The sequence below is a fragment of the Mus caroli genome, unplaced genomic scaffold, assembly GCF_978045245.1.
Source record: "Mus caroli unplaced genomic scaffold, Mus_caroli_1 scaffold_8, whole genome shotgun sequence".
NCBI lineage: Eukaryota > Metazoa > Chordata > Mammalia > Rodentia > Muridae > Mus > Mus caroli.
Window position 1 is genome coordinate 67,255,302 of NW_028227263.1, and position 21,179 is coordinate 67,276,480.

Sequence of the window (21,179 nt, forward strand, 5' to 3'; positions counted from 1 at the left end):
CTCAGGCCATAGCTTCCACCTCCAAAGACTGAGGGGTGATTCTCCCACATAACAGGCTCTTCCAGGCCTAAGACCCTCCACCTGGCTCTTCCACTGCACTCTAAACATAGACCTCTGAGATTAGACACCTCCTGCGTGAGATCAGAAGAATCAGGCACAAGTCTAAATCTGTAAGAGGGCTCCATCCTCTGGTTTAGACCAGCCATTTCAGTCCCTGTGTAATCTCAAATGTTCTAGAAGCCTCATTCCAAAGACAGAAGAAACAGGTCATTATAATTATATATTTTATTTAGTCAGAGATTATTTAAATGTGCCATATTGCTCACACTTATGAGATAAACTATTCACATCTATTGGATATCACGTTGGACAGGACAGCTTTTGACTCCAACAGCAAGTCCTCATTTTTAGATGAGTGTGTGGTTAAAGAATCTCTGAAGAAGGCGCCAATGAAGAAAGCAAAACCCCAGACCCCTCCTTACAGCTGGGCCTACCAGCCTTTCCTTTCCGCTTCCAGATGCACAACCATGGACTATTAGGTAGATGACTGTATGATCAATCAAGTTCAGGGAGACTGCAACATAAACCTATTTGAAATAGACAACCCAGAAAGGACTAGGAATGGACACACTAGATGTTACAAGCCTGGGGAACAAAGACAATGGAAAGGAACTGGAGGGTGGATCTGGGAGACCTCCGTGTCAGACCAAGTCTTGTTTGTGCCATCCTGCTCAGGGCCACCTGGCTCCCATGGTGCGTCAATACCCATGCCCCAGCACAGGGTCTGGTGAATTTTCCACCACGTCTCCCTGGAAGAACTACCCACAAAAGCTCCTCTCTGCTTTAGAAGGCGAGGACAAGCCGTGCATTTACCCAGTGCCTCTAGTCTTCTTACTGAGTCGCCATGCCAACACACAGTCATAATTACCAAGGAACGCGTCAATAGTGGCAGCATTGACAAAGACACTATATCAGGGCTTCTGAGCTAAGCAAGGTCAGGCTCTTCACAGCTCCTCAGCTTCCTGCCCACTTCCTTTATTCCACTCCGATCCATCTCTTTCCTTCATTCTCTCTCCCACCCAGATGGTCTGATTTTATTTTCTCTGCAGAGAAAGGAACTACAGCTCAGTGTATAAAACACTTTTATAGCAATTAGGAGACAGGTTCTTCTTTGAGTTCTGATTTTAACTTGTGGGAAAAAGTCACTTTAACATCCAGGCCTCAGGGCTCGCTTTTTTTTTCCTTCTGTGAATGGACACTACCTATTCAATAAAGGGGTGCCTGCATTTAATTTGCCTTCTAAATTCAGAGGTTGATTAAGTGTCATGTAGTCATCTCTGAAATCGTCTTTATGATCAACAACAGAAGTACCAGAAGCTCAGGGGAAACAAAAGAAGGTTCAGATCAGAGAGGGAGTCAGTTCCAATGCCTGGGAACAGCAGGGCTTGCATCTCCCCCAGGAAGAGGAAAAATCTTAGAAAAGGAGCCAGGAGCAGCTGAATGGTGGCCTCTATGAGATTATGAAAAGATGAGTGGGATGGATGAGAACTATCAGGCTAAGTGACACGCATCCTGAGGCCCCCAGTGAGAAACGGGACATGCACCCATTTAAAATGAGAGGTCAGGAAAGGAAGGCAGACAGCCATCACTGGAGCCCTACACCAGAGCGCCCCACTTTCAGAACACCCAGTGCACCAACATCTGAACTTACAAAGGAGATAAATTGGAGGCTGATGATTAGCATCACAAAATGATTATTCCCTTTGTAAAAGGCTTCCCTGCAGGACTGCTTTAAATAGTGCATTTAAACCATGATCTGATTTGCTAAATTCGATTTATACACATCTACTGCCTAAGCTGGCGTGCGGCTGTATTTACATGCCTTCCCTTGGCACAGAGGAGGGGAGAAGCCAGCCATTATTTGGGGCCTTTAATCCTTGCAGACAGTAACTAATCTAGGGAGCTGAACCCTGTTTTTCTTCTGCAGCTGGGGCTTTAGCTGCGAACTGGACCCAGTTCTGCGGCTTTGCCCTTGGAGCCCCTGTTGGAAGACACTAGGACTGGGTCCAGATCTGGCCAGAGCCTTTCTGAAAATGGGGGCTTCCTACTTAGAAGCATACCCCCTCCCCACATTCAGGAGTGACACTTTTGGGTACAGATTTCTGGGTTATTAAACTATTTCCTACAGTCATCAAGCCAAGGATTCAAACTCCACCTTTGGGGGCCAGTGACATTTACTAAGCTGTGTCACACCTAGGTCAGTGTGCGTACTTAAAGCCACAAGAACAAAACCTGTGGAGGAAAAGAAGCCGGCACTCCACTAAAGAAGACAAAAGATCCCCTGGCACAACAGGGGAAACCTTCCTTGCTTCACCTAAAGGGATTTGTAGTCCTCACTGACAGCTCCCCCTAAAAGACAAATGACCCCTTCCAGCAAGGGCTAGCATGTGTGGGAGTGCAGCTAGGAACGAGGCCCAGCATACAGGGGGAACCCAGCTCACACTATTTCCTGGGGGGGGGGGGCTCAGAGGGGTTATATTACCAGGTAAAGGAACTCCACTCTGAAAAAAACAAAGTACCTGCCCCATAGTCACCACTGCAGCGTCTCCAGCCCTACTGTCATCTCAACACTGGGTTCAGCTTTAGTTTTTTGTTTACAACGTGTTTATGGATTCCTACAACAATAAGTCCAGTTTAGCACCTTGAACCAGGGCAAAGAACAAGAAAGCACCCCAGCCGAAAGAATCATCATCGTCAAAAGTGAGACTCATAGGCCACAGGTAAAGTCTTTCCCTGTTGAGAGGTCCAGTAAAGCCTGGCTTCTGGATATTGGGGACTGGACTGGTAATTAGGATCCCCGGTCCATGTCCTTATTGTACTTACTTAGTGGCCTCAAGGTAAAATCAAGTTTTGGGGGGGCTCATGCCCCATCTATGATATATGAGTGCAACCTACATAATCACCCAGCTTTTTAATATATTTTTTTCTGGTGCTAGGTAACGTGCACCACTAGGCAAGTGCTCTACCGCTGAGCTACATCCCCATCTCATGAAAGCTCTAAATTTTATACAAAACATATGTCAGAAAAAAAAAAAAAAGTTCATCTCTCACAAATCCTGATAAGCTCCCCTTTTGAGCAAGCTTATAAAGTCATCATGTTTTCTTTGTCTTTGACTGCCAGGAAGCTCAGAGCAATAGCAATATCCCATCATGAAATCTATTCTAAGCCAGGGTTTTGTGATAGACATTGGCCAAGAGACCTGTCACATAGGCTGAGTAAGAAGGGGGTGTGAGTTCAGGAGAGGCCTGAAGGTTACTGGAAAGGAGAACAGACAGGCTAAATCTTTGTATTTATGTTTATGTGTATGTACTTGCAGAGATTTAAATCAAGGAACAAGGCCTCAGGCTTAACAGCTCTGAATACACACTTTGGTGGAAGTCACTTAAGGGACTCATCACCCTACTCATTTAAGGAGGTACAAGGCCTTCTTAGGCCCCGGGACAAGGCAGAGTCCCACGAACATAAATTGATAACGGGTGGGTGACTCTGTACACAAACATACATGTGTAGGGTCTGCTTTAGAGCATCCATGGCTTAAGGAGGCAGACAGACCAATGACTGATGGAATAGGGCACAGAGAAAGAAATGAAATTGTGACTCTTGGGCTGAGGCCTGGTGAGGGCAAATACAAAGATGCTGTCCCTTGGCTCCCATTCTGTCACCTTCATCCTCAAACAGACTCACCCCAGCCTGAGCGGCAGGAATGGGGGTCTCTAGGTCACCCTCAGCCTCTACCACACTTTCACAGATCTCAGGTTGGAGCCCTGGACTATCTTTGCCTTAGGGTCATACCAGGGGCCAGGGTAATGGAGAGAGGGGTGCTTACTACCTCCAGCCTTAGCCTCAAGGAAGTGTGGACTTTGGTCACACAGGTTAGCACTGCTTGGAAATAACTGTCCAAGAGCTCTCGGGTCCAAACTACAAACAAAACAAAAACAAACAAGCACACACTAATGTCACTGTTGTTGGTCAGCTGGGCCTGAACCTCAGCTTGGCAGAGGAGACCCTCTGGCCAGCGTACCTGCCAGGGGCCCAGCAACCGCCTACTTTCTCTTGCTGCTTTCTCAACAGCCAGAAAAGGCACGGTGGCCTCCGGAACAGGGTCCTGGGGCGACGATGGTCGATGGTCCGGGGACCCTGAAATGCTTGGCGCCAGCCCACCGCAGACGAGGCCGGGGGACCCCCCCGAGGCCGGGTGCTCTCTCTGTGCGCGCCGCTCCCCCGGGCTTGGCTCGGCCCTGCTGGCGCGAGGAGGAGCTCGGCGCACCCTGCGGCGCTGCGACCTACCTCGTGCCCACGCAGCCATCTTGCCGCCGCTCGTTCGCTCTCAAAATGGCCTCCCGGCCCCGCAGCGCGCCCCGCCGAAGCCTTGGCGCAGGCCCAGGGGACGCGGCTGCTCCTCCGGGTCTCCTTTTCGGTCCCGGGCGTCCGGTGTGTGTGCTCAGGCCGTACTCTGAGGGCCTTGCCCGGCCGGCTTCGCCGCGGGCACCCGGTGCTTCCGTAGGCCCGGAGAGGCCTGGGACTCGAGGTGCGAGCGGAGCCGCCAAGGGAATCTCTGCCTAAGCTCCTACCGCACGGGCTCCGAGAGCGAGCGCCCGGGACCAGGTCCCCAGCCCCGGGCAGGCCGCCCCTTTACCACCGAGGCTCCCGATCGCTCCTCGCGAGCCAAGCTCAGGCCAGAGATGTCCAATAAGCCACTTTGGAGGCCAGGTTGCTTCTGGCACCCCAGTGCGCTCTGCCTGCGGGGTCCCTCCACACCCAGCCCAGCGGGGTTGCCTTACAAAGCACAAGCCAGCAAGTGTATTATTGAAGCCATAGCACACTTGGGGGTGGGGGTGGGGATGACTTTAGTTTCTGGCTTTGAGAGGGAGGGGGTCGCCTTTCAGGGGATTCAGGTAGAAACACAGTCTCCTTATCATCGTGGTTCTGTTATCTTCCGACGTTCCTGGTCGCCGGCTCGTTGGTTGGGGTTTGTTGTTTTTGTTTTTGTTTTGTTTTGTTTTTGAGACTCGACTTTTCCTCCTTTCCTGGCTACAGCCACTCACCTTTCCCGTGCGGTGGGGCGCCCTCCATGCCCAGGAGTTGTAGGGATTAGCGATGGGGACTGCAGAGCCCAGGAAGGAAATGCGGGAATCTGGAGCGCCTGCTGGTGAGCAACTGTAACAGAGAGGGGATAAGACGGGCACCCGCCACCGACCCCTAGAAGTGTGTACGGTTTATTCGAATCCTCAAGGGTCCTGTAGCACTGGCCTGGAGGTGAGGACACAGGCGTCCTCCAGGTCACCACCACAGCCTGGGGGAATTGCTGGAGCTCTGCGCTCCCACCACGCGCGCCCAGGAAGTGGGAGAGACATTGGTACCTGCTATGGAAGGGAGGGAGCGGTTCTATCTAGTACCCATGTTTGGTACTAGACAGGACAGTTGGATGCGTGGGTGCGTTGGCAGATCTCGACCTAACCAAGGCGCAAACATAGCTTTTCCCAATGCCACAACTAGTGAGGATTTAGACCCCCCGGAGGTTTTCTCCATGCACTAACCACTGCCCTACTTGAGTTGGCTTTCAGCTCCAGCGTTCCTTGCAAGAGTAGCTAATGCCAGTCTGCTGACTTCAAGTGTCTCAAGACATCCCTCTAGTTAATCACCCAAGGCCAGAATTTTTACCTGTCTCTCCTTGATCTTCCATACACGGGGTGGGGTGTGTGTGTGCTCTTTTGCAGTCCTTGGACTCAGCAGAGATGGTACTATCTGGGGAGGTAGGCAGCCTATGGACCCTTTGGTGACACTGTGTGCATCTAGTGGGGTCTTCATTCTGCCTTCAGCAGGGGGAGTTTTGAATTTCAGACCTTGGTGGGTGTGTGTGTGTGTGCCCCTGCCATTTGAGATACCATTTGACCAACACCTACTGTGTGCCAGGCACTTTATTTGTATGTTTTATGTAAATTTCACAGGAGCCCTGTTAGTACAGGTACTATTGTCCCCATTTCACCTAGGGAGGTGGAGGTCACACCTCCAGGATTCATGCAGTGTGGAAAAGGATAAGAACCTGTGAAAGAATCCTGCCTCAGAGTGCAGCACACCAAGCAGCTCAGCCTTTCTAAAATTTACACTGTGGGGTTTTTAAACCTGGTGCTACCTCATCTTGAACTCTAGAACTTCAAGTGAGGAATGATCACCCACAGGAAAAGCCACACAAGCAAGCCAGTTCTACCTTCCCCCTAAGCAGGGGATTTCTGCAACCCTCTCAGGCTCCACCCTTCTTCAGTGTAGATGCAAACTTGAGGGAACCAGAGAAGCCCCACAATGACCACAACCCACTCACAGTTCACAATAATATTATCAGGATAACCCAACCAGAACGATATGAGATGCATTGGCATATGGGCTTGATATTTTTGCACACAACCCCAAGAGACCTGAGGGAATACAGAAGCTGAAAGGAGCATTCATGGAGATGACCCTCTCTTTTCCCTTCATATTTTAGGCAAGAAGTTCTCCCAAGCTCCATTCTGAAAGCCGTGTTTTCTTTAAATGACATTAATGAAGTCTTTTTCAATGAAACCTTTATAAGAGTCAAAAACTATATCCATTGGACTTGAGGTGAAATACTACATTTTTAAAGTTTTGGGGAGGTGGATTTTGTTTTGTTTTTGTTTTTGTTTTTTTGTTTTTTGGGGGGTTTTTGGGTTTTTTGTTTTGTTTTATTTTGTTTTGTTTTCAGATGAAGGGTAAGGGACATGACTCTAGCCTAGTCTGTCTGTGGCAGCAAAGATTGGAGCAGTCATAGGGCGAGGTGAGGTGAGGTGAGGTGAGGTGAGGTGAGGTGAGGTGAGAACAATCAGACTAGATTCCAGAGACATCCAGAATTCAAGGGACTGGAGCCACACTCTCCAGAAGTCCTTTACAAAACAATCTCCGACAGACATTGTAACAGACATTGTAACCCTGTCCTACCCTAGAGAGTGCCCATGGTTCCTCAACGTCCATCCAACTATACCCTACCAAGAGGGAGGTCTGAGAAATGCCACCCTGTACATTTCTAAAACACATTAAGACTAGGGATTTAATCCAAGCCAGTGAGAAGCAATTCTGCTCACAGCACCCCCTAATTCATGGGGGAAACAGAAACTAGGTTGCAAGCTGGGGTGGGGGTGGTGAGGCTGACCGGTGAGGGGCTCCAATGCTGCACAGATGGAAGCTGAAGAGTTCTAATTAGCACAAAGCCTGCACCTTCCATTAATAGCTCACCACCAGCTCCTGGATGCCGCTGAAGGCAGGCAAGTTGGAATGTGTGAGGCTCACCTGTCCCCAGCTCATTAACAGACCCAGGGTGAGAATAGGGTTCTCCTGTGGAAGGACCAGCCCAAGCCAACCCCCATCCCTATCTAATTACAGGTTTGACTTCTGGGTCCATCTGAGGGGGAGAATGCTTAACCCAAGTCTGATAATCTTGGACACATGCTCTGCCAGGCCTCCAAGGAGTGTGCTCCCTCCAGACTTGAAATAAATTCTTTCTTTAAAAGTGCTGGCATACATTCCATTTATATGAAACCCTGGATAGGTAAAACTGACAGGGACTTCAAAACAGGTGCGGGAGCAGGCAGACTGGGAAGAATCAAGAGAGAAGTTTCTGGAAAGGGGGAACTGCTATCTTGGGTGTAAATTCATTTGTCAGAATTCATAGAACTGTATACCTATAATCTATTTACAGATGAAAATCATGCCTCTAGCAATATTCATGTCCGTGTGTGTGTTCGTGAGTCCGTGTGCGTGAGTGCGTGTGCGTGTGTGTGTGTCTGTCTGTCTGTCTCCTGCACACATCTCACATATCCACCCAATCTGGTTGATGTGCAGGTTCACACCCTTTTCCAAGGGTCACAGTGGAGAAAGGGGGCAGAGCAGATGGGGAACCTGGGCTGTGCACATCTTACAAGGACCAAGGCCTCGCTGGCCAAGTGGGGAAGAGGAATGTCTGAATTGAATCAATTAGCTGCAGAAAACTTCAGAAAAGAAGTGAGGCCCTTCATAAAAACAAAGCCCACTCCTTAATCCCCAAAGGCAATCCTCTCCCCCACTCCCATGGCCTTTCCTCGGTAAACAAAGAAATCCCCCTTCCACATCCACACCTCAATATTCATTATGAGCTGACGTCCCAGGCTGCATTCCAGCCTCCCAGAGCGCCCTAATGACTGGAAGCCCAATGGCAGATGACTGAGGAGGGCTTCCCCTCTCCTTTCCACAGCTCTGCCCTTCTCCTGGCAGTTGCTCTTTCTTCCCTCCTTCTCTTTCTTCTTTTCTTCAAATTACTGAGTAAGCAAGGCCCTAGCAAGCAAATCAAAGCAAAGACATCACTAACTCCACTTTGTTCATTTATTTTGACAAGTGCAGTTTAATTTTAATTATTTATGATAATACTTCATAGTAGCCGAGTAAATGTGCCGGGGTATATTTGGTAACATTAATGAAGTCTGCCTAATAGGGACCTTCACTCCAGCATCCAGCCTGGAGAGCTGCCTGCTGGAGAAGCAGGGTGAGACCATTGGTCTGTAGTGGGGTTTGCATTTTTTTTGGTGGGGGTGGGGAGAGGAGAGGAGAGGAGAGGAGAACTTAATGGGTTTGAGGATTAGCCAAGGGAAAATTAACCCAATTCTCGAGAAGAGGCAAATAGTAAGCCCATAATCATGTGTAGATGCGGATTGTGTGTATTTAAACACACGCTTGGTGATAAGAAGGCCCAGGCGTGCACACATGCCACATGCATATTTACACACGAATCTCCAATGTGCAAATTAACAGAGGCTGGGAGAAATTAGGCTCTGGCCAATTAAAAATAGAAATAAAAACAGAAAATGTAATACATAGAGTTCTCTATCTCTCCAAAGTACCCTTTTCTACATATCAAATGCTTCAAGTAGGCAAACATAGGGCAGATTTGGGAAGATTGGGGAAGAATTTCTTCAGCGGGCGATGACATTAGAATGTTCCATTCAACACACAATGGAGATGATATGCAATTCTTTATGGACTCAATGTCCCTTTAAATAGGGCTGGACTAGGGATGTAGCTCAGTGGTAGAGCACTTGCCTAGCATTGAGCTGGTCTGGAGTTCCATCATAGTGTAAAAACAAACAAACAAACAAACAAACAATAGTGCTGACTCTTCACCTTTCCATGACTGTTAATATAAGGGTAGGATTCTGCATATCAACAAAGCAGGTACATACACACCCATATAATGGGTAGATTATACACCATTTGGTGCAAACACATAGGTTTCCAAGGCCTTTTGAGACAAGAGCGGTAAAGCGTTTACAAGTTGTGATACTGAAGGCAAGGTACAATTCATGGTTGGTTTTTGAGACTGTAAAGAAAACTTCGGACACTCCTTTTATATTTTATTTTTCAAATACTGAGGACTTCCTGTTCCTTATCTCTCAAGTATCTGCTAGTGCCCAAAGTAGTTTAAAGACATATCAAGGAATAGGTACATTTTCTTGAGACCAACTGTAGTACTGTCTCAGTTCTTTGGGGTAAGAACTATTAATTCCCTCGGCCATCTCTGATTTGCCTGTTTGTTGTGGTTTATTTTTCTGAATGATCCCAGCGGGGAAAGTGGGCCCCTTTCACAGGGAGGGTTAGCCAAAGACTCAGAAGTGAGAGGCTCTTCTGGCACAGTGCAGGCATGCGGGGTCTCCAACCTGTCTGTCCCTAAAACACAGGCGCTCCTGAGGTCCCTCAAAGCCCCTACTCTTCAAGCAGAGGGGTGCTTTAGACGGTACAAGAGGATCAGTCCTAGGCACCTGGCTCCCAGATTTCTCCCCTGGCCCCAAACTCTTCCAACCTTTTCCCTTAAAGCCGTGACCTGGCTCTGGCGTGGGAAAGGCGGTTTGGAGCTTTTCACAAATCCACTATCCCCTTGAACCAAAACCAATTAGCCTGGCCCAAGGTCCTGTCATTGAGGCCCTGGCCCTCTTTTCAAACCCCTGCGGCTCAATTGCGGTGAGGGGCTGGCCAGTGAATGCAGGGACCACTTAAAGTGGCGCTTAAGCCGGACCAGGATGGAAGGAAGGAGCCAGCGCTATAGGAGCTGCGGCCGCCCATTCTCAGAGCCACTGACCAAGGTTTTGTTCCAGTCACAGCCCCCACCCCGGCTCCTCTGTTAACGACCTTCCTCTCTACAGTTTCCAGCTGTCTAGAGGAGAAATCAAAAGCTAGCTCTAGGAATCTGTGAGGCACCCTAGCTAGAAAGGACACCCTAGCTTTTGGGTCTTACCCCAACAAGTCCTGTCCTCGAAGGCATTAACCACGACAGAGCTTGTATCACTGTATGCTTGATGTTGTCCTTGAATGTTGTCCTTGGGTGCACCTGAACAACAACCCATCTTCTGGATGGGAAAATGGACTTGCCTGGAATCATGGGACTTACACTTAGGGCAGTTTGGGAAAAGTTTTCTGGGACTCCTACTCTCTTAGGAAGAGAGAGAAGGGTCTTCGGACCAAGATGAGAAAGACTGTGGAGTGATCATCTCAGCTAATTAAAAAGCTGAACAAGCCCAGGTAGTTCTCAAGATGGGGTCCACACCATCCTCATCCATATAGGGTCCAGAATGGATTGTGTAAGGATAAAATGCCAGAACCTTCCTTCAGGCTCTTACCTCTAGCTCCTTCCCAATTTCCTTTCACACTCTTCAAGTGGAGTGAAGACACCCTCCGTATTGGGTACCACTGCTAGGGGGGCTATAACCGTCGCCATGGTAATATGCATCCCATCCTAGGCCAAAGCTGATTGGCCATTTAATCCAGGGTGAAGGAAGGTAGGCTGGGCTCGAGTCTGGGTGGAACAGGGGACAAGGACATCCCACCCCACGCGTGTGAGAAGCCGAGGAGAAAGAGAAGGCGATTAAAATGGCGCCGCAGCCTCCAAAGGGCCGCTGTTCTGGGTGTAGACACCCGGATGGGAGAAAACCCAGTGGTTCTCCGGACCACTCCGGCTCTCGGGGCCCTTAAGGGCGCATCAATCCGGGCAAGACTGTGCCGGGGCTCATGGCTGAGCTCTCCCCGCCCGGCTCCGCAGGCCGGCTTGCACCCTTCGGCCGGTCAGGAGCGCCAGCGCAGGCTTAGCGGGATCCGCGGACCCCGGGGCGCGGGGCTGCGCGTTGGGGGCGAGGGCGGGGCGGTCGGCGGCCGCTCCTCTAATCCCGGCGCTGCGTGTGGGAGCGGCGGGATCAGGGAATTAGCGCTGTAACTTCGGATTAGTAACGCTCGCTAAATGAGCGCCTAATTCCGACCCTTCATGCTTTTCAGCGTCGCACTGGGTCCTGGGAGGCCTCCTGGCCCGGCTGCTTCGTGCTCTGTTCCCATTTCCCGGGAGGTCCGACAGCGGTCGAGAACTCCCGAACCAGTCTAGAGCCAGCTTCTGGCCTCGCTGCACCGTGCGTTTCCGTGATGACTGCGGATGCCAGCTTTTCATTGGTCGGGTTGAGGCCCATATGGCCGGTATAGTTCAGTGTTGAAATTCTTTGGACAACGGAGGAAGAAGCCTTCGAAGTCTCCTTCTCAACGAGGGCTATTCTCAACCCTGACCTGCCAAGTGGCCTACCGTGTGACCTTCTGCGACATGCTCCGCGTTTCTAGTTGTAAAATGAAAGGTGTTGACATCTTTGAGATCTCAACCAATTTAGGCTTCCAACTGTACTTTCAGCCGGGCGCTTTCAGGACCCACAAGCCTTTTCTTATAGAAAGAGACTAGTTAGTGCAAGTTGGAGCAGTGTAACCCAAACTTGGGCAGTCAGGCCAGAGAACCCTTGGGGAAACAAATGGGACAGGATGGGGAGGGGGGAGCAAAGGCTGAGGAGGCCCCAGGCCCTCCAAGCTCCCCAAGGAAGCCCTAGGCTAGCTAGGGAGGTTGATAAGGAACACAATTTTGAGCCTGTGTCTCGGGCTCCAAGGGTCCTGGGTGGGATTTGAACATCTCTCTGTTAGGATAAAATGGATGGGCTGGCACCCCCTGAAAACCTTTTGTGATGGGTGTGAGATAAACTCTATGAATCAGAATCAGTAGACCCATTCCATCACCACCACCACCACCTCCTCCCTTGCGGCCCTCATCTTTTCCCTAAAGTGCAAGGTTTGTATCAGCAGATTTTCCCCTTCATAGAAAGCAGTAAAAGTCCTGCACTGTCTCAGGCTGGGACTCTTCCTCCATGGGACTCCTAACGGGGTACAGCAAAAGAACCAAAGGCGACACACATTTGAACTACACCCAGACACAGTCGTGAAGCTATGTGACCACCTTGGTGTAGGAAGGACTGGCTCTTACAAAAATAGCAAAGGAGCAGGGGCCAGGGAAGAGAAGGCTCTGAGTACCGGGGCAGGCTCTGGGGAAGCCCCAGCCCATCCACGAGACGAGACGTGGAGGCAGGGAGTGCTGGGCAAGCAGGCTGAGTGAGCTGCTCTGCTTTCCTCAGAAATGAGGTCACCACCAGCACACAGGCTCCCAGGTGCACCAGGAAGGGGGAGCAAGCCCAGTAGATGCAGTTGGGGGGAGGGAGGCTCCTGGGTCCACAAACATGCGGGTGACCCTTCACAGGCCTAAGAAACGGGAAGGAAAAGATGAAAGGACCTCGAACCCCTTCCTTCCACCCAATGAGTCCCTGAGAAGGAGGCACAGAGACAGCTGCTTTCCTGCCACCGCGTTTAATTTTGTCTAACATTCCAAGGCAATGCAGTGAAAAACTCTCCATCTACCATATGGAAGCCACACCTTGCCCCTCCCCAGGCCCAGGAGGTTCTCCTTTTGTATCACTGAATTTATTTTTACTTTTACACAAGTCACCTTTTTGTTGTTAAGATAATTTTGCTAAGCAGGGGGTGGGGGGAGAACGGCTGGTAGGCACAAAGATGGAAAAAGATTTCTATTATCACAAGGGGGCTGGGCAGGTTCTGGATAGAGGCTGAGAGACCAATCTTATAAATAACTAAGGCAAGAGGCTCTTGGGATTGAACTGGGCCAAGATGGAGGTAAGGTGACCTAGGTAGTGCCCACCTCTGCACTTCTGCGCTGTGTGCTACTCCCTAAGGAGTAGGCCCTCGCCCTCCAGATGTGCTTCCTTAATATGTTCAAGGAAAAGAAAACGGGTCAAGGCAGGATGGTAGCTCTAATCCTTCCCAGTCAATCTGCTAAAGCATGTATACACTGATATGTGCCTTAAAGAACCCCAAAGGACCCCAAGCCTTAAGGAATGTGAACTGACTTTGGATCCTTTCTTCCCTACACTTGATAGGGTCCATAGCTGGGTATACACCCACCACGCGGGAGCCCTAATGGTTTCCTAAGTTGCAGGGCCCCCAAACTTCAAGATAAGGAAAGAGTAAAGGGAGTGGCAGGAAGGAGAGGAACCTGAAGGCAGAGAAACCTCAAAGGGACCTTCCGCTCCTTGTGGGGCTAAGAACCACGGACACAGAACAGTGGCACGCCCCACTCGCTGCGCCCAGCTAAGAGGGACCTGGAGCTTGAGTGGCCGGTGTGCAGCATTGGGTTGCCATGGGAACGGAATTCAGATTTTTTTCCCCCAATTGCTTTTTTATTTGCTAGACATTGTAATACATCTTATGTTGCCATTTATTGGGGCGGGAAGGAGAGGAGCTCCAGAGAGCCTGGCTTCCCCCTTAACCAGTTGGGGAAGTTGGGGAGGCGCCGGCCCCAGCTGTCCGACCAGAACTATAGAGGTTTAGAGGATCTGGGCTATGTCTCTCCCGCCCAGCAGCCTGCTCTTGGTTTGTATGCAGGGCAGGGCCGGTCGGTCGGGGCGGGAGGCCCCCCGCTTAGGCCCCTTGCCATTGAGTACACTCCCCGCCAGTTCTGCTCCGCTTCACGCTGCACACAGACCCCCCAACTGCACACAAAGGCAGCTGCCAGAGCCGGTGAAAAGTGATCAAATTATCAAGAACTTGACCTCACCGAGGGGCGAAGCTCCAGCAACCCCCCAGCCGTATGCTAATGGTGCTCAGGGGCTGACTCGTCGAATAATTCGATAAAGGCTGCATTGTTAGCGGCAGGGCAGCCCCCTGCCCACCCTTTTACTCCCCCTACACACCGCCTACCGGTCTCTCTCTCTCTCTCTCTCTCTCTCTCTCTCTCTCTCCCTCCCTCCCTCCCTCCCTCTTTCTTCCTCTCTCTCTCTCTCTCTCTCTCTCTCTCTCTCTCTCTCTCTCTCTCTCTCTCTCTCTCTCTCCCTCTCTCTCCCCCCCCTCTCTCTCTCTTCCTCTCTCCGTTCTCTTTCTCATTGCATTTGCATCCCAAAATCCTAGTCTGCAGCTCAGGGCGTGGATTGTTCTAGCCTGATTTATGGGGTGAAGGCAAAGGCTGGCGCCTTCCCCGCCAGCGACCCCTCTGCAACCCCAGCCCGTTCCCTGCCCCCAATCCACTCCACTTCGGGGTTCCAGCCTCGGCGCTGGGAAATGGTGATGGGGATGCAGGGACCGAGGAGGAGGTGAAGGGAATGCCTCCAGGACACGGCAAGTGTCCCCAGGAGAGCCGAGGTCGGATACCTGGTCCCGGCGTGGCCGCTCCGTCGAGCTGGAATCCCTGGGTGGCGTGGGCTTCTCTGGGCTCCTCTGGCTCCTGTGGCCAGGGCGGCCGGCCGGGCCATAGCACGCAGAAGTTGTGAGAGTCATTTCTACTTTCGGTTATCTAGCTTTATGACGGCTCTGTGGCACTCATACAGCTAGATAACCAAAGAGAGAAACGGGCCTCCCATTCGCCGGCACCGCTGCCGCGCTGTGGGCCCCACGTGCCGCCGCCGACCCGGCGCGGGGGCCTGAGCGGACTCCGCTCCCGCAGCCCCGGGCGCACGCGGAGAGCCAGAGGGGACCGACAGACACACAGACACACGGACTCCCGCCACCCCGATCGCCCAGCTCCCTTCCTCCCTCGCCCTCGCGATTTCCCCATCTCCAGTTCCCCGTCCAGTGCGTGCGCGGCCCGCTTCGACGCCGTCCCGGGGCGCACTTGGGGAACCGGCGCTCTGCGCTTGGGCAGCCTCGGGCGCCCCGGCGGCCCCCAGCGCACTGGACCATCAGCCCTCCTCTCTCAGGCTAATCGCCCCGCGGGGAAGTGACGTCAGTCGGGGGATCGGCCTATCACGGGCTTCCATTCAAATCCCAGCCCCCTTCCCGCGCTCGGCACCACCCAACCTTACAATGGCCTCGGCGTTCTCGGCTTCTGCGCCGCGAGGACAGGGGAGCGCCTCTTCTGCCCTCAGAAGCCTTAGGCCTGCTTCCTTGGATGCACACAGTCTGGCCTTTCTCTCGAACCTCTCTGACCTCCCCGCAAGGTCTTAGGTGCCAGGCAGCCACCGCAGACCACCAAAGTTAGAGTTTGAGGGAAGAGGTTTAAGGTCGAGGTCTCTCCAGGGCAACCAAGTGAGCGCAGGAGAGGCTGCGAACCGGTCACTTTATCCTTAAGGTCTCTCTTCCTTTTTTATTTGCCCAGCACTGTACAGACACCGCGGTAGAGACTGGGAATTAAGGGAAGGAGTGGGTGTCTAGATCAGTGTATCCCATATATATTGCCTGACTTGTAGAGATTCCCATGGCATACTTCACTCAAACCAGGTCCTAAATGTCGGCAACAGATTGTTAGCCCTTTCCCTCTGACCATTCCTAGTTACAGCCAAGGATATGTAATCAATTGTGCCCCGGCGCCTTGAAGATATCCAAGGCCGTAATTGGGCTCCTATTCACCTCCCATAAAAATAATCAGCTCCTGCCATCTTTCTGCTTACAGCACACCCTACCCACTTACTCCAAGTGACTTTACAGGGCAAAAAAAAAAAAAAAAAAAAAAAAGGCATTTGGGGGTTTCCCAGAGCCACAGTAGAATTGAGCCTGGCCACCAAACTGAAGTCCTATCTCAGTCTCCTAAACGTGGGTGGTTTAGAGGTTGCTCACCTGAAACCCATCCCTTCTTCCTTGCTCCTGAACACCCCTCCCACTATGAGCCCTGATTCACCCCCATCTCCCATTCCTGGGAGGCAAAAGATTAAATATGAAAAATTCGATATCTTTTCCCCCCAGTCATCCCTAGAAAGATCTTAAATCCATGATCTAGGGATTGATTTAACAATAGAGTGGGGGGGGCGGGTAGCGGGTTCCAGGATTCCAGCAGAGACTTATGAGGGAGTCCCAAAGACTCTCTGTGCTAAGGCATCACCAAAGCAGCCCAGACTTGGTGGGGGTACTCATTCAGATCTGTTTTGGTGAGGCAGGGGGGGACACCCCTTACACACTCTCCATCGGCAAATCCCATAAGGCTGGGTTCAAAGAATAGGCCCAAAGTCGGTGATTTGGACGGGATCAGGGAATTTTTCTAAAGGTAGCTAAAACATTCTCCCTTAAATGACACATCTGGATTTTTTTGTTTAATTCCAGGCTTTGGCACCACACCTCTTTACCCCGTGCTTGTTTTAGATTCATCCTATTTTTTTTTATCTTGACCCCAAATCCAAGGTGGGCTGTGTCCCCACTGCCATCCCTGTCAGCCAGTGAGCAAGCCAGCTAGCAGTTACACACCTCTTTCCAAATGCCACCTCACAGACAAATCCTTGTCTCAGAAAAAGGATACAGGCTAGACTGAAAAGCATCAGAGAAACAGAGGGGCCGACCTACCGACAGCAAGGCCCAGGAAGGAACCTCGAATTTGGGCCTGCCTGGTTAATTCTAAAGGATTTTTCATAATTAGGAGGTGTCCCTTTCTTCTCCTCCTACAGCCTCTGGAATCTACACCCTCTTCCATTTAGCTGTGTGTCTGTCAGTGTGGGCGGCCTCCTGTGCTCTAGTCCTTCTGGGCCACCCTGTGCTTGGATGGGTGGAACTGAAGAGGCAGAGGGAACTGTGCAAGCACGATTCACCTGAAAGAGGGGGAGGGAGAAGAATGAGGGGGAGTGGGGAGCAGGAGCGAGGGGAAAGAGAGAAGGAGCATTCTCAGAGTGTGATTTAAGCAGGACGCTGCACAAAATGGCTCCTCGGCTGTGAGGTTCATGGTTATAGCACGCTGGAGCCCTGGCCTGAAAGCCTAGGGCTGGTTAGGAGTCTGGGAGAAAGATTAAAAAGCTTGATTTTGCTTTCTGTTCAGGTACGGCAGGTTAGTGCCATCAAAGCCACATTCTGTTGTCTTTTAGGGAACCATGTCCCTTGCCAAAGCAGGTGAGGCCAGCCAGGCAGAGGTTCCTACACCATGCTGGAGTGGGCTCTGTCTCCAGTGTCCAGGTGCATGAAGGTGTTATCAGCTCGCTCTCAGGAAGGAGGCCACAGTGAGTGTGGGCCTTGGGTCATCCACTGCTTGCCCTTTGGAGGCTGTTCTGGTGGGACAGGGCAGTGGGTAGTCTCCTTGAACTAGCAGCCACACCCATGTACAGGATGGGAAGCCTCCAGGTCAGACCCAACAGGGACACATTGTTTGGGGCTGAGCCTACCCACAGAGGACCCCACTGACTTTGGCTCTGATTGTCTTCTCATCTTCACACTGTACTCCTGGCCGGGTCTAAGTTCGCTACACTTCCTCCTATATCAATCCCTTGCCTCTAGCCTACTGTCCCTAAGTCTCAAGAAAGAGCTGGCAGTGGATCTAGAGCTAGAAAAAACGGTGGCTGCTGACAGGCCCTGGCCATGGTGCTGAGAACTGCCCACCCGTCATTTTTTGTCTTCAGCAGTTCACCTAGCTCAGAAGTTCCTCCGTCTCCAAGTTGTGGTTTGAAACCTGAGCCCTACGGGTGCCTACAGTAACTTAGAAAAGCAAGCATCCAGGGGGACGGCCAGCACTTAGACATCTCCACTAAAGGTTGGAGACTCCATTTTTCATATTCATATTTTCATAAATCACCACAGAGGGACAAAAGTCCTGCGCTGAGTTCCCATATCTGAATCTACAGAAACTATACACATGTGCCCTAGAGCCCACTGAAACCTACCTTGCATTTTCTCCCACAGTCAGCTTATGAGGCCGCCCCAAGGCTGGCATGTTACTTGTGCATGCAGATCTACATGCACAGTACAGGAGTGCTGTTGCGCCTGCTGGCAGGCATCCACTCCATGAACTCCACTTGCCTCCGTGCTTCTATTCCCTGTCGGTAGTTACTTAGCTTATGAGATAAGGGGTTCTGAGAAGGACCGGGGACAATTCACACCCTCACTCACAGTAGGGTGCAGACACCCTTGTCCTGCAACCAGGACCTTGCCCAGATCCTGAGGCTGGAAGCCTGGGGCTGGTGGAGCAAAGCAGATGCAGCCACTTGGCCTGCCATTCAGTCTGGCAGGAATGCTCCCTTTTATCCCCTCTGGGCTGTAATTAGGACACAGAATCTCTAGCCACAACCCAGGCTGATTCCAGGTGCCTCTTCCCTCTGGCAGCTTTTCTCTCCCATCCCTTCCTCAGGCTCAAGCTTTGATTAAGCTGATCTTCCTATTGTCTGGAGGCTTGAAGGGCTGTTCACAAGGAGACCCAGCTTTGGGTTACCTCAGATGGAGCCAGTTTCCTGTACCCAGAGGGTACAGAGGCCTCCACACCTCCCCTCAAATACACATGGCCGATTGGACAGTATCTTCCTTTCTGTCCTTTAACCAGCCCACTTCCTCAACAGCTGAGGTGAAGGCAGGCAGCAGGGTGTGGGCTTTCCTAAACAGGGACCTCAAAATTCCTTCCTCAAAAGGCCAAGTCTTTCCTGTGACCAGCCAGTATTGCTCCTGGAGGCTCCTGAGGTGCACTCCTATTTCTGTGTCTACTTAACCTACCTCTGACCTCCCTTGACTGAAAGCCAGACCCTCAAACTCCAGACCCCGCTTAAGAACCTATCACACACCCCCAATATGAAGAAGAATCAAAGAGGGTCTCTCTCCCCTTGAAGCCCAGCATCTGGCCTCTCTGCCACAATGGCTCAGAGATTTTTATTTATTTATTTATTTATTTTTGGGATGTCTTTGCTGCTCCAGAGATTTGGCCTGGAGCCTCTCCTTGCTAGAGCCAGCTGCCTGGTTCCTGTCACAACCCTAACACCCAAGCTTCTCCCAGAGATGACCCTAAACAGCCCCAAGCTCCATCCTTGATTCCCTTGTTCTTCTCAGCTCAAAGCTAGACTGAAGGGAGTGTCAGAGACGCCCACAGACAGCTCCAAAAGGCCTGCCCCAAAGCATAGAGTGGAGTGCTGAACAGAAAGGCTCTCCCAACTTCCTATTTAAAAGGGGAAAAAGACGTCATAAATCTTGCTTAGAGTGGGTGCTATGTGTTGCATTTTTCTCAAAAAAAATTTTTTTCCAGGAAGCCACTTTGTAGGTTGTGTGTTGGTGTGGGGTGGGGGGAGCGGTGAGGGATAAGAAGGCAGAAGAAAGTCACGGGTAGGACTTAGGGAGGGGGACTCCCTGGAACCTCTTTCAGAAACATTTTTTCCCTCAAACCTCTCTATCTACCTCCCCACAACTTCCATCGGACCTCTCACCCTGTCCCTTTCTGAACACCGCAGGCGCGTCTCATCTCGCTATCCCAAGACCCTTGACCTTGGTCTTGAAGATTTGCGGGAGATGCTCTGACCCACAATTAGAGCTTAACCCCCAAACCCCCTGTAGTCAAGAAAAGCCCTGAGCCCTTGAGATGTTCAAGAGGGACCCACAGAGATACCCCAGGCCCCTGAACCAGTCCAGCCGGCTCCCTGACACTGTCTTAGTGGAGACTACCGCCCTGACGCCCTAGCCCCTCTCTTCTAGCCCGGCCGAGACGCAGAAGGCAGTGACACTTACGGACCTAGGAGGGGGCCGGGGCCCCACGAGGCGACGGCGGGGGTGGGGCGATTGTGGTGATGGTGGTTCGGCCGCCCGGGATCAGGCGAGTCTCCAGGCTCAGGCCCAGCTCCGGCCGCCCTCCAAGCGCCGCTGACCGCACGGTCGCGTGGCCGAGAGCTGCTGGAGGCAGGCGCGGCGGCGGTGGCGCGGGGGTTCCTGGCGGCGCGCCGCTTCTCTCGGCTCTGAGCGGCTCAGCGCCGCCTTCTCGGGCGGGCACGGCCCGCAGTGACGTCAGCGCGGCTCCCCCCCCCCCCCCCCCCGGCTTCACTCGGACCAGTGCGGAACCGAGAGGCGGAGGAAGGAGACGAGGGGCGCCCTGCCCTGCGACCCGGCCCAGCCTGCCCGCGCCCACCTTGCGTCCGAACAGCCCTCCCCGCAAACGGCCCGCTCCACTGGGTTCACCCAGAGCCACCAACCACCTGGGAAGTGGTGACAAGCAGAGGGCTGGAAGCCTCACAGGCAGCTCCAAGCCCAGGGATCCAGGATGCTCGGGGAAGAATGGAGAGCCTAGGACTTGAGGGACGTCTGCGCTCTGGGTGCAATGGGGGCGTTTGATCCTTTCACACACACAAGTGTTGGCTGAGGGAACCCACGAGGGATTGGCTGGTTTGGTGGTCGCAATGAGGGCTCGGAAGGGATTCTTTAGCTCGCAGGAACGTGTTTCGTTGACAGCCTGGGTTGCGTTCCAGCCTGGATCACGCTCCTCCGAGACCCAGAGTGTCCCCTACCTCGCCTCACCCGGAGCGGTGCACCTGCAAACTCTTTGGGCCGCACACCCGCCCCCGAGCCGCTGTCCAAATGCTGAATCCGGCCTCCCCGGGCCAGGCTCCAGAGCCCGGCTGCATCGCGCTCAGCATTGTCCACAGGGCGGGTACAGGGTTCTGGGACTCAGAGTCAGAGCCCCTGAAAATTCTAGTACTCCAAGATGATATTAGGAAGCTACGAGGAAGGGGGCGAAAGGTCAAGAGGAGGCGGGAACAGAGAGGGCAGGCAGACCCGAGTGCCTGACCTGCCGGAACCACCTCTTCCTCTTGCGTCCCTGTGGTTCGCTCAGGGTCCCTTCTGCCAGTGTGTTTCTCTCGCCACCACAGCAGGGGAGGTCCCTCCGGCCGAACTTGTCAGCGTGTCTCATCATTCATCCTGAGCCAGACAGACAGGCCAAGTTCATGAGCAACGCAGTTAACCCCTTGCAAACTGATCGCCTCCCAAAGGAGGGAGTTGAGCCGTTTGAATGGGGCATGCTCTCCCGGATTCCTAGGACACCACCTCCCGGAAGCTACGCCTGCCACCG

The 21,179-nt window shown here is 52.2% G+C and overlaps 2 long non-coding RNA genes across 3 annotated transcripts in view; one reads left to right on the forward strand and one right to left on the reverse strand.

The window, feature by feature from the left end:
- LOC110298708 (uncharacterized) overlaps positions 1–20,051 on the reverse strand; it is a 32,364-nt gene extending 12,313 nt beyond the window's left edge. The window contains exon 1 of one of the 2 annotated variants that reach the window (XR_003837245.2): positions 19,851–20,051. This is a non-coding gene — a long non-coding RNA (uncharacterized LOC110298708). Of the gene's footprint in view, positions 1–14,608; positions 14,687–19,850 lie in introns of those variants that run through there. The other variant, XR_015047726.1, reaches the window with a different exon arrangement.
- LOC110298707 (uncharacterized) lies at positions 4,376–7,577 on the forward strand. The gene is made up of 4 exons (XR_002378401.3): positions 4,376–4,589; positions 5,099–5,210; positions 6,543–6,658; positions 7,454–7,577. It is a non-coding gene; the product is annotated as an uncharacterized LOC110298707 (long non-coding RNA).
- Positions 20,052–21,179: the final 1,128 nt, after the last annotated feature.